The sequence below is a fragment of a genome, unplaced genomic scaffold (assembly GCF_019419815.1).
Source record: "Pyrus x bretschneideri cultivar Hongxiangsu unplaced genomic scaffold, Pyrus_bretschneideri_v1 Contig266, whole genome shotgun sequence".
Classification (NCBI taxonomy): Eukaryota; Viridiplantae; Streptophyta; class Magnoliopsida; order Rosales; family Rosaceae; genus Pyrus; species Pyrus x bretschneideri.
In genome coordinates, this window is record NW_025999575.1 from 86,699 (window position 1) to 100,325 (window position 13,627).

Sequence of the window (13,627 nt, forward strand, 5' to 3'; positions counted from 1 at the left end):
TGAACATTAAGCGTGCACTCTCAATAAACATACACAAACAAGTTATCAATCAAACAGTTAAACGAATTGAATCCAACATTCATGAAATTCCAACCAAAAGTAATCAATTCATATTGCAAGCATAAACATGGTTTCGAATCACCCCCTAGCTAACTAGGGATTGGTTGTGGGTGGTTTTTGGATGTGTTTCTGGTTTAGGGATGGCTTAATGGTGGTTTGGTGGTGCGGCAAGGTTATGTGGTAGTGTAGGAAGGTGTGTAAGGGGGTGGAGAGTGGTGCAATGGCTGCGGCAGTGATGGGGGAAGGCTGGAAATTGGCTGGAATGGCAGGGATATGCACAGGTTTGAATGGGTTTTTGGTGATGGTGGATGCGGTTGGTTGAGAGAAATGGGAGAATTAAGGTGATGGGATGATGAGTGTATGAATTGTGTGTTAGGGTTAGGGGATTATGGTTTTTGAATGAATGGGAGATATGTGGGAGTGCACGGATTATGGAGAGAATGAATGATGGTGGCTGGCTGAAATTAAGTGAATCAGAAGTATGAATGAAAGCTCTAGGGTTAGAGGAAAAGGTGCGGCTAAGATATAATTGTGGCTGAATAGAATGAAATGGATGGCTATGGATCAAAGGGGAAGTATGGTAGTGTGCGGCTTAGAAGGAATTAGGGTGTGAAGGTGGCTGATTAGTTTTTTGAATGAAGGAGAGGGGGGTCACGGTTTATGGGATTTTAGGGTGAATAATGAAAAGTTTATTATGGTGAATGTGTGGAGTGACGGCTGAGAGGGAATTAGGATAAAAAATGCACGGCTTAGGGTTTAGTTTAGGGTTTATGAATGAATGGCTGAGATTAGAACTAGAAGGCTTAGGGTTAATGGATGGTGGATGGGAGAATGCGGCTGATATGGGTTTTGGATGAATCAAAGGCTTCTATAAAAAGGAAAATAAAATCAGAAATTAGAGAGGGAAAGATTAAAGGGTGCAGCTGCAAGGTTAAAGGGCTAGGGTTTAGAAGCATGGATTTGGGCCTAAAATGCCCCCCCTTGCACGGCAAGGGAAAGGACTTGGGCTAAAGCCCACGGCATTGGATGTTAAGGGCCCTAGGGCCTTCGTTTTGTGTCCTAAAGCGCCTACAAGGACTTCAAAGTGGCTAGAAAATACAGACGTTTAAGATTAGGAAAGGTTACCAAAACGGGAAACTTAGGGTTAACTTTCCTAAAATAGGAAACCTTGTTTGAGTAGGATTCCTCGTTTTGGTAAGAATTCATCGTTGGAGTAGGAATTCGTCGTTTCTTCACGTCTTCAACTCATTCATTCCTCTTTCGCTCCAAACGGCTCCAATTTGCATCTTCTTGCACACTTTGGCCTTATAATCTGAAAATACACAAAAGTGGCCTTAAACACTAAAATAGATAAGTAAACACAACATAAATGCACGAGAACAAGCTAATTAAGTCGCATGAATATGCTCCTATCAGATGGTTCCACTGATAGTTTTTCGGGGACAAAATTTGTGAAAGCTTCAGGTACGTGTGCTATGCCTAAGACCTGTGTTCTTACTTGCCATGCTTGCGGTGAGGTAGGTCATATTCGAACTTATTGTGACAAAAAATACTTGAATCATTCTGATAAGTTTTCTGTTGGTGCAGCACGTACTCATCTCTCAAATCTCTTGAGAGAGTGAATAGGTTGTCTAAACTCATTCATATTCCAAATTCCTGTTTACCTAAGATGAAACTTGTGTGGAGAGAAAAGAAAAGGACTAAATCAGTGAATGAATCACATTGCTGCTTACTTGCTCATTCTTCAATTGAGTATAATAATTTCAAATGTTTTGTTGCCTTTACTGCCTTGGATTCTTGCAACTCTAGCAAGTGGTACTTTAACAGTGGTTGTTCAAGGCATATGACGGGTGATAAACGTTGGTTTCAGTCATTCCCAGGTAAAAAGGTAAGAGGCACGGTAACCTTTGGTGATGGTAAGAAAGCCAAGGTTTCGGGTGAAGGTACAATTAAAGCTCCTGGTTTACCTGCTTTGCACAATATTTTACTTGTTGAAAACCTTACTGCAAACCTTATGAGTATTAATCAACTATGTGATGATTTTGGTAAGGTTATATTTGATGAAATTGAATGCATAGTGAGTACGAAAACAGGTGAAAAGGTCATTTGTGGACCAAGGTCTGATGATAATTGCTATTGTGCTATGGCTAATGGTTTGAATGTTTGCTACAGGGTTGAAAACAGTATCACCAATCTATGGCATCGAAGATTAGGACACATGAATTTTAGAGATCTAATCAAAATTTCAAAGAAAGAATATGTAAGGGGGTTGCCCACATTAAGTGGAAAACAAGGAGTTTGTGGTGATTGTCAAATAGGAAAGCAGACCAAAAGCTCACACAGTCCCACCAACTTCTCATCCACATCAAAACCAATGGAACTTATGCACATGGACTTGGTTGGTCCAATGCAAACTCTAAGTTTGGGAGGTAAAAAGTATATACTATTTCTTGTGGATGATTTCCCTCGCTTTACCTGGGTTGCTTTCTTGCATGATAAATCTGAAGCATTTAAATCTTTCTCTGTTTTGTGCATGAAAATTCCGAATGAAAAACATGATAACATCGTTAGACTAAGGACGGATCATGGGACAGAATTTGAGAATCATTTATTTTCTGAATTTTGTGATGAACATGGCATTGCACATGAATTTTCTACTCCTATCACACCTCAACAAAATGGGGCGGTTGAAATGAAAAATAGAGTCTTGCTTGACATGAATAGAGTAATGCTTAATTCTGCAAATTTGGCAAAACATTTTTGGGCTGAGGCAATAAGTTCTACTTGTTATACTGCTAACAGAGTGTATTTAAGACCAAAGTCAAAAGCAACTCCTTATGAACTTTGGAAAGGGAAGAAGCCAAATGTGAGTCATTTGAGAGTCTTTGGGAGTACTTGTTACATATACAAAGATAGGGAACATCTCGCTAAATTTGACTCTAGGAGTGACATTGGTATTTTTCTTGGTTATTCTCTAACTAGCAAGGCTTATAGGGTCTATAACACTCGAACCAAGGCTGTAATGGAGTCCATAAATGTTGTGATTAATGATTATGATTTGAAGCAGGACAAACAGATCAAGGATGATGATGATCTTACTGGAATGCAAACAGAAAGTAGGAGTGATCAAGTTCAAGTAGTGAATGACGCTTCAAGTATCACAAACTCAGAAGACATCCATGACACATCATCTCAACTTCTTAGAATTGGAGCTAAGAAAGTAAAAAGAGATCACAAGCCTGAAAACATCATTGGGAAGCTCAATGATAAAATGAGAACTCGAAGCCAAGATGTTGATGAAATAAGCTACTTGTGTTGTGTCTCTCAAATTGAGCCAAAAAATGTCAAAGAAGCCATAGTGGACAATGATTGGATCTAAGCCATTCAAGAGGAGTTAAACCAATTCGAAAGGAATGATATTTAGTACTTGGTTCCACGGCCCAAGGATGCAAATGTTATTGGTACCAAGTGGATTTTTAGAAACAAGACAGATGAGAAAGGGAATGTAATTCGCAATAAAGCTAGATTGGTTGCTCAAGGTTACACTCTAGTGGAAGGTCTTGACTTCGATGAAACTTCTGCTCCCGTAGCAAGATTGGAATCAGTAAGATTACTACTAGCAATTGCATGCCATCTCAGGATCAAGTTGTACCAGATGGATGTCAAGAGTGCATTTCTGAACGGGGTGTTGTAGGAAGAAGTTTACGTGGAATAGCCAGCTGGATTCAAAGATTATTTTCATCTTAATCATGTTTACCGATTGAAAAAAGCATTGTATGGTTTGAAACAGGCATCCCGGACTTGGTATGAGAGGTTGTCATCATATCTGCTTCAAAATGGTTACAATAGAGGAGCAATTGACAAAACTCTGTTTGTCAAATGGGTTAAAAGTGATTTAGTTGTTGCTCAAGTTTATGTGGATGATGTTGTGTTTGGTTCTACCTCCAATTGTGTAGTTTCTAAATTTAATAATATTACGAGTAATGAATTTGAGATGAGTATGTGTGGAGAATTGAATTACTTTCTTGGTTTGCAGGTCCAACAACTTAAAAATGGAATGTTTCTCTCCCAAACAAAATTTGCAAAGGATCTTGTCACTAAGTTTGGTTTGGAAAGTGCCAAACCAATGAGAAATCCCATGAGCACCACAAAGAAGCTCCACGAAGATCCCATTGGAGAACAACTGATCAAACGTTGTATAGAAGCATGATAGGGAGTCTACTACACCTTACTGCTAGTCGTCCCGACATTTCTTTTAGTGTTGGTGTTTGTGCACGATTTCAATCGTGTCCTATACAATCACATTTGACTCCTGTTAACAGATTAATATGATATGTAAGTGGTACTCTAAGCTTTGGAATTCATTACTCATTTGACTCAACTGTCAAAATTGCATGATTTTCAGATGCAGATTGGGCTGGTAATATAGATGATAGAAAAAGCACTTCAGGCGGTTGTCTTTATCTGGTAAACAACTTAGTCGCGTGGCATAGTAAGAAACAAAAATGTGCCTCACTCTCCACCGCTGAGGCTATAGCTGTAGGAAGCTGCTGCACACAACTGTTATGGATGAAGTAGATGTTGTGTGACTATGGTATAGTGCAAGGAAAGTTGATCATTTTTTGCAATAACCAAAGTGCCATTTGTTGATGCAAAAAATCGGCGAGGACTTTGGTACAACAGAAAGTGTCAAGTTTGTGACCTTCGCTAGGTTGCTCTGGTCATTAGTGTGGATATGTAAATGAATAGAGACATGGAAGCAAATAACACAAGATGTACGTGGTTCACCCAGATTGGCTATGTCTACAGAGTAGAGGAGTTCTCATTAGTTGTGAAGGGTTTACACAAATACATAGGTTCAAGCTCTCTTTTAGTGAGTTCTAGTGAATAGTTTAGCACAAATGACATTATGGATTATTGTGGGAGAATGATCCCCTTTTATAGAAGAGAGTTTCTAGCTTTGTTCTGACATTGACACGTGTCGTGTTGTGATTGGCCTCTGATATCGACACGTGACGCGTTGTGATTCGCTTCTGATACCGACATGTGTCGTGTTTTGATTGGCCTCCTGGTTGGAGGAAAAGTCTTGTGGGTCCTTGACGGTATGCTGTTGACCGGTGCTTAGTAGTTTCAGGATTGGTCAAGTATGGTACAAACAGCGCTCCCCTAAGTTCCTGAGTGAGGGAAGCTCCTCGGTTGGGGACTTGCAAGATCTAAGCCATTGAGGAATCACGAAACTTCCAAGTACCGAAGTGTGGTCGCCTTCACTTGCCTTCTCTGTCTTATAAGTAGATATGGCATCTTCTCTTGGAAGTACTTTTCCTTCATCCAGGAGTGGTATCTTTGGTTGGCGTTGCCGCATAAGGTAATGTATCATTTTCATTTGAAGCTTGCTTGTAGTTTCGGGTTTGATCAAGTGCGATACAAACTATATAGTAGGAGTCCCCCAAGTCTCTAAGCGAGGAGATCTGCCGAATGAGGTGACAAACAAGGTAAGCAATCAAGGTTCTAAGCAATCAGTCTCAGATCGGTAGGTTAATCTTAGGTTCCGGCTGATTGTACTCATTCTCCCTGTCTCTCATTCAGCAATAAGGATAAAGAGAAGAAACAAGGAGAAGAGATGATATGAGGTACTCTTGTTTTTGGAAAAGACGGACGAATCGACACGTGCTTTGTTTTCCACGGGTGTATTCTTGAACTGGGCTGGAGGGTTTTCTGGTTTCCTCTAAAAGATCGAGCCGACTCTAGAATTTGAGGGTCAAAACAAGCCCGTCAGACCTAGAGTATGTTCGATCCTGATGATATAGGATACTTTTACTGTTTGATAAAGTAGTAGATGTGGTATGGCAAAGCTTTATTCTTCGACGACGGTGCTAGCAAAAGGCTGTTGAGACTTCTCGATCTCTTCAATTAGAGCAATGATGCCGAGCTTGGATTTGACTTAGACTCTTCCGTCTGGATTGTGCGGTTCCACAAGAAAGGGCGTCCTGCTGTAGTGATCTGTTCCAGCTCGCCGTTGAACCTTTTGCTTCAATCTTTTGTATAGAAGAAATGGTGCGCAACCTTCGCATTTAAATGGTTCTTCAGAGCACTACTTCTCAGTGACTTATCTATGCTTGGCAGCTTCAGTGTAAAGAGCCAATATCGTACCAACTGTTCTAAGGTATTTGCCGAACGAATTCATGACCTTGACAACAATTGAGGATGAGTACTCGAGAGCAATGCTAGGCAAGCGACCAGGCAAAGGTTCCGAGCACTCAGTTCTAGATCGGAAGTTTGATTTCAGGTTCCGACTGATTGCATTCTTTCTCCTTGTCCTGCAGGTAAGAGCAAAGGCAAAGGAAAAGACAGGGAAAAAGCATGATATGGGATACTCTTGCTTTCAACCCTGATGATATGAGATATTCTTGCTCTGATGTGGCTGGTTCGCATGGGTATTATCGAAGGAGAAGAAAACGGAGTATTTCGAGAGGCTAGATTGGGAGTGCCATTTCGGATGTGGGGAAGGGTTAAGCATTTTTTTTGTTTTGTTTGGCAGGTCTGCCTGGTTATGGAGGATGAAGGTCGACATATATAGGAATTGTCCCAACAGCGAGTGGTAATGCTGTTCCTTTACCCTTCTCGGTCAAAGCAATGTAGTGGTCGCTGCAAGGTTCACATGTTTTAACTTTGTCAGAGCACTTTGAAAAAGTGGTCTGTGATATTCAGAAAGCTGATGTTGCGTGTGAGAATTGTGGACAAATTTTATCCAATGAAATCCGACTTCTCGAAGTTCGGGGGGCGGTGCCTCTTCGATTTCTGAGCAGACAATCTTGTTGGGGATATGGTTCTCGAGATTCGGAGAGTGGTGCCTTTTCGATTTCTGGGCAACTAATCATGTTGGGAGTGTTTTCTCAGATGTGAAGAAAGGTTGGGCATTTTTGCAAGTCTGCTTTGCCACAAAGCACAGAGGTTGACACACATAAGGATTTTCCAATAATCAAGCAGTGGTGCTATTCCTTTATCCTTGTGGGTAATAGTAGGGTAACTGGGCCTTCAACATTTACCTATCTTAACTTTGTCAGAGTTCTTTGGCAAAGTTGTCCTTGGTATCCGAGGAACTGATGTCGTGTGTGGAGATTGCTAATAAATTTTAACCCAGGAAATTCGCTTCTCGAAATTTGGAAAGTGGTGCCTCTTCGATTTTTGAACAAGCAGCCCTATTGAAGATCTAGCTTTTTCTTTTATAGGAGCACCAATTAAGTTCAAGGAGTCCGTTTTGAAAGTTATTGCTTGTAGGAATTTTTCCCTTATCTTCGTACTTCTGAGACTTACTGTACTTCATTTTTTTCTTCATCTTTTCTGAGAATGTCTGGCCCTTTCGACCGTCGTTTGGACTTGAATGTTGTAGAAGAGGTAACCATGTCTCCTCAAGATAACATATGGCGCCCATCCTTCTTATCTCCTACTAGTCCCCTTACTATTGGGGACTCTGTGATGAAGAATGATATGACCGCTGCGGTAGTGGCCAAGAATCTTCTTACTCCCAAAGACAACAGACTACTTTCCAAACGATCCGATGAGTTGGCTATTAAGGATTCTTTAGCTTTCAGTGTTCAATGTGCAAGTTCTGTGTCTAATATGGCCCAACGCCTATTTGCTCGAACTCGCCAAGTTGAATCGTTGGCGGCTAAAGTGATAAGTCTCAAACAGGAGATCAGAGGGCTTAAGCACGAGAATAGACAGTTGCATATGCTCGCACATAGCTATGCTACAACCATGAAGAGAAAGCTTGACCAGTTACAGGAATCCAGGGTCAGATTTGAAATGATCATCAGAGGTTTGTGAGTTTGTTCGAAAGGCATTTGTTGCCTTCGTCCTTTGGGGCTGTACCACGTACTGAAGCTCCAAATGATCAACCTCTGGTGCCTTCTCTTTTTGGGGTTCTGCCCAGTACTAAGGCTCCAAATAATTACCCTCTGGTGCCTCCTATTTCTGGGACTTTGCCGAGTGTTGAGACTTCTCTTGAGCAGCCTTTGTGAAGGCGCCCTCCTGTTTGTTTGTTTTGATTCATGTGTATGCATGTATTTGTAATTTATCAAAGATGTCAATAAATAAGCTTTACTTCATTCAATGTGTTGTGTTAAATACACTAAGGTATCCTTCACTAACTTCTTTGAATTTTTTATTTTGTTGAAGTTTGCATGTTGAAACTTCGTGGATGGATCCTGTAGGTTGAAGTAGTGCTCCCTTAATTTCTTGAGTGTGGAAAACTTCTCGGTTGGGGAATTGAAAAATCCAAGGCACTAAGTAGTCATGAAATTTTTGAGTACCAAGGTGTAGTGGTATATGGTAGGAGTCCCCCAAGTCTCCGGTCGAGGGAGTTAATGAGGGAGGTGTCTTGCTAGTAGGCAATTTTCCAAACAAAACTTCATCATTTTCCTTTCTAAGTGGTTGCCCAAAACTCCTTATTCATATATATTTGGTACGAAAGTTGTAAGGCCCAAAGAAGGGGAGGCCTAGACTCTTTTTTTTTTTTTTTTTTTTTTTTTGAATTTTCGAATTTTTGAATTTTCGAAAATGTTTTTTTTTTTTTTGTTTTGGGAAGATTAGAAATTGAATATGTGGGAGAGACAACATATACAAATTTTGTGGAAGAGAGACAACATATACAAATTTTGCTTCCACACTGTTGAGCACGAGATTGTGATGCAAGCCACACCTTGTAGTAGTCGAAGGTTTGGATGAACCATATAAATTGAATTTGCTTCGAACTGTCTTGATCAAGAGTGTGTGAAGCTTTCTACGAGCTGTAGTGTTTGCATTGTTACAGAGGAGAAATGTCTGAAGCAGATGTAAGAGGGCTTAAGAGCTTGATCTTTGTATACCATGCATTGAAGCCGTTGTTGGCTTGCAATAAGACTTTGTTGGTGACTATAACTCTTGTTAGGCATAAGTGCTCCCCTAGTTGAGTTGTAAAGCTTGAGGGTTTTTGATTATTTATGAATGCTAGGAGTTCACATGTACAAGTTGTATCACTCGTCTTCTGGTTGGTGGAATGAATGGTGAGTTGCTTTTATCACTTGGTTAGTGGTACAAATGTGATTTCCTTTATCACCTTTCATCACATTTCACCACCTAGTTGGTGGCACGAAGATGAGTTCCTTCTTCACTTGGTTGGTGGCATGAATGGCAAGTTGCCAAATGATGTTAGAGTACGAGTTGTACATTTCATCATCTGGTTGGTGGCACGAAGATGAGTTCCTTCTTCACTTGGTTGGTGGCATGAGTGGCAAGTTGCCAAATGATATTAGAATACGGATTGTACATTTCATCACCTGGTTGGTGGCATGAAGGAGAGTACGAGTTGTACATTTCATCACCTGATTGGTGGCATGAAAATAAGTTCCTTCTTCACCTGGTTGGTGGCATGAGTGGCAAGTTACCAAATGATATTAGAGTACATTTTATCACCTGGTTGGTGGCATGAAAGAGAGTACAGATTGTACATTTCATCACCTCGTTGGTGACATGAAGATGAGTTCTTTCTTCACATTTCATCACTTGGTTGGTGAGAATAAAGGCGAGGTGTCGAGGCACATTGTAGCAAGTGTCGAATGACACAAAGTATGTTGAACCCTTTCGAAGCACAGTTGGCTTATGTATGGATGTGTTGGAATGTATGATGTTTATGTATAAATGTGTTGGAATGTATGATGTTCATGTTTGTTGACATGAGTGATGCTTATGAATGTTTTGCTATGCATGAAGGGATCCATGCTTTCGATATGTGAACCATGTTGGTTGTAACACTTAGTATCACATACTTTGTGTCAAAGTACGCATGTTGAAGCTCTGAGTTGGAGTATAGTGGCATGTCAACGTAGACCAAGTGTTCTAGTGCTAGGAATGCAAAAGACTCAGAATAAGTTGTCTGAATTCCCTCTTCTTTAAATATTTGCCGAATGGCTTGTGTGACAAAAGATCTCAAGTGGTTGAGAGTCAAAACATTTGTAATGTGTATGCCTTCTTATAATATCATTTCCTTCAATACCCAATCTTCTACTTTGAACAAATGAGGCTTGGCCCCATAGTCATAATAGTCAACGGTACGTTCATCCCTGGTTGTCTTGATATGAACTTTTAACCCTCTTGTTGTAATAAGCTGGCTGAGCGTAAAAATTCTTCCTCTTACCAAGAGACAAATACGTTTGGTGACTTAGCGAGTAGCTAAATGAGGTAGGAGATGATGCAATAGGTGTCTGAATGACCAAGATCTCCTCACTTGGTAGAACTTGACTTCCACTTCCCACTTGTTGATAGGGGTTAACCATATGGGGGTTCCCTTGGTATGTCCTTGCTTCGGCGGAGGTGTGGTTGTAAGCCTGTGTCATCACTCCAGAGTAAGTCTTCCAAGTGTTGGCATTGATCATGTACTTGAAAAAACAATCACGTAGGCCTGTCGTGAAGGCTTTGAGGGCGGTCTTGTCATCTGCCTCAGCGCAGCGAGAATACTTATGGCTGAAGCGGCCGACATACTTTCGTAGTGGCTCGTTCGACTTCTGGCGAATAGTGTACAAGTCATCTGCGGAATGCAAGCGATCTGTCTGGAAAATGTGTTGAGAGATAAACAGTTTCCTCAGTTCTTCAAATGAGTCTACTGTCTCAGGTAGAAGACGGTAATACCAATTCAGAGCTCCGCCAGAGAAGGTAGAGGGGAAGAAAAGACATCGTTCTTCGTCGATGTGCATCCGATATGCCATGGTGGACTCAAAGAGGTTAAGGTGTTCAATTGGGTCTTCCCTTCCAGTGTAGAGCTGTAAGCCAAGCTTCTGCTTTGTCTTTGCTTGGAGGGGGTATCGAGGATCCTCCTTGTAAGAGGGCCAAGCATAGGTTGGTTCCAGTTAGGTATTTCGGCCTGGCGTTCAACCTCCAACTTGTTTACTTCCTCAAGGAGTTGTAGGACAAGGGGGTCCTGAATGGAGTCAGGTACTGCTGGATCCTTCTTTCGTAAGTCTCCATCTCCTCTTGGAAGTAGGAAAGCTTGATCAAGGGCATGAGATTTTTCTTTGGACTAACCGTACTAACTTCCAGGGCGAGCCTGTCGAAACGCCCCCAAGTCCCCTGTACCTTCATATTCCTTTAGGACATGTTGCTCATTCCCTAGATTGGCAGTTGGCTTGGGGCATGAGAGATGACTGAATCTTTCAAAAACCCTTAGGTTATTAACCTTCGAGCTTATGTGGATGGGGTTCTCTTGACGTTGCCTCAGGAAGTCCCAACAATCGCGATAAACGGTTTTTGATCCTTCTACTTTTTCTGCAAAAATGTGCCTTCCTCCACTTCTCCTGCTTCGGGTCAAAGCAGCTGGGTCGAGAGAGGTCTCATGTTGATCAACACCTTGATGAATAACTCGTTTCCCATTAGGGATATCCATGTTGAAGGCAGGTGATCCCTTGTGTTGGGGGACACCCAGGTGGTGGTTGATTTCCTCAGGGACGATGAGTTCGTGTGTTTGAGTATGCCTAGCTTCATGGAGCATCCTGAAGAGTTTTTCATACTGCTCCTGAATGATCTCATTCTTTATCGCTATCTTGTTGCTCTAAGCCTCTAGCTCATCGACTTTAGCCTGAAAAGAAAACTTCTTTCGTTCCTTCGCACTAAGTGCAAGGGGGGTGTCGTTCTGCATGATGTGGCTCCCTTCACTCCCCATGTTGGAGAGGGGTACCTGGTCGAAAGAATGTGTACGAATGGTGGAAACCAGCTTGACAAAGCTGGAGAGAGTAGGAATAAATGCGATTCCCACAGACGGCGCCAAATATTGATGCACAAAATTGACGAGGACTTTAGTACAACAGAAAGTGTCAAGTTTGTGACCTTCGCTAGGTTGCTCTGGTCATTAGTGTGGATAAGTATGTAAATGAATAGAGACAGGGAAGCAAATAACACAAGATGTACGTGGTTCACCCGGATTGGCTACGTCCACAGAGTAGAGGAGTTCTCATTAGTTGTGAAGGGTTTACACAAATACATAGGTTCAAGCTCTCTTTTAGTGAGTTCTAGTGAATAGTTTAGTACAAATGACATTAGGGATTATTGTGGGAGAATGATCCCCTTTTATAGAAGAGATTTTCTAGCTTTGTTCTAACATTGACACGTGTCGTGTTGTGATTGGCCTCTGATATCGACACGTGTCACGCTTTGATTGGCTTCTGATACTGACATGTGTCGTGTTGTGATTGGCCTCCTGGTTGGAGGAAAAGTCTTGTGGGTCCTTGACAGTATGCTGTTGACTGGTGCTTAGTAGTTTCGGGATTGGTCAAGTATGGTACAAACACCATTAATATCTCAAAGAATCCTGTTGAGCATTCTCGCACTAAACACATTGATATAAGGCATCACTTTATACGTGATCTTGTAGAAGATGATCTTCTTGCATTGGAATATATTCCTACTGATAAATAACTTGCTAATATCTTCACCAAACCACTAGATAATAATTGATATGAAAATCTCAGACAATCCATTGGTGTATGCTCCATTGCCTGACTCTGTAGTTTTCAAAATGCCAGTAATGCATGTCTTTCGTCTACATATGTGTCTTTCTATATATGTATGTATGTATATATATATATATATAGGTGTGTATATATATATGTGTGTATATATATGTATATGTATATAAGGAAGTATTATTGGCATTCCAAAAATCTCATTCTACACTCCTCACTAGTGTATTTTTCTTCCCTATTATAGAAAGTTTGAAGTGCAGAATGAGACTTTTGGAGTGCAAATAACAATTCCCTATATATATATATATATATATATATATATATTTTAAAAAATCCCAAATAATCCCTCTGTGCTGCTAAGATTCTTTTGATCTCAGATTGGATTACTATTATATATATATATATATATATATATATATTTTTTTTTTTTCAAATCCCTCTGTGCTGCTACGATTCTTTTGATCTCAGATTGGATTACTATTCTGGTTTCACTGCTCCATTAGATATAAGGTGATATTTGATGTATCGAGAACCTGATATTGCTATTTCCTATTTTGTTTGTTTTGTCATGTCTAAGTTTCTCACTATCTCAAGTGTTTGTGGGGGTACGAATTCATGATCAATCATACCTTTCTAATTAATGGGGCACTTACGCTAGGTTTTTTTTTTTTTTTTTTTTTTTTTGTTCCACTCTGGTTGACTGTAAGCACTTTGCTAAAAAAAAAAGAAAAAACGGGAGTGCATGTACTACAATTACAATAATATTCATTTGGTCTCTTGTCTAAGACATGCAGTAGAAAGTTCAAAGTTGCAAGGCACACAACGAAGATATGTAAATGTCTCATTGTTGTGACAACCGCTAGCAATAATTTATCTCAAATAAATGATGCAAAGCACACAACGAAAATATGTAAACGTCTCACCATAGTGACAACCGCTAGCAATAAAATGTCTCAAATAAACGATGCAAGGCACACAACGAGGATATGCAAACGTCTAAATGTTGCGACAACTAATAGCATCTTGTCAATTATTAGTTTGGTGCTCTCATTTCGTTGCTTTAATAGAAATTTACA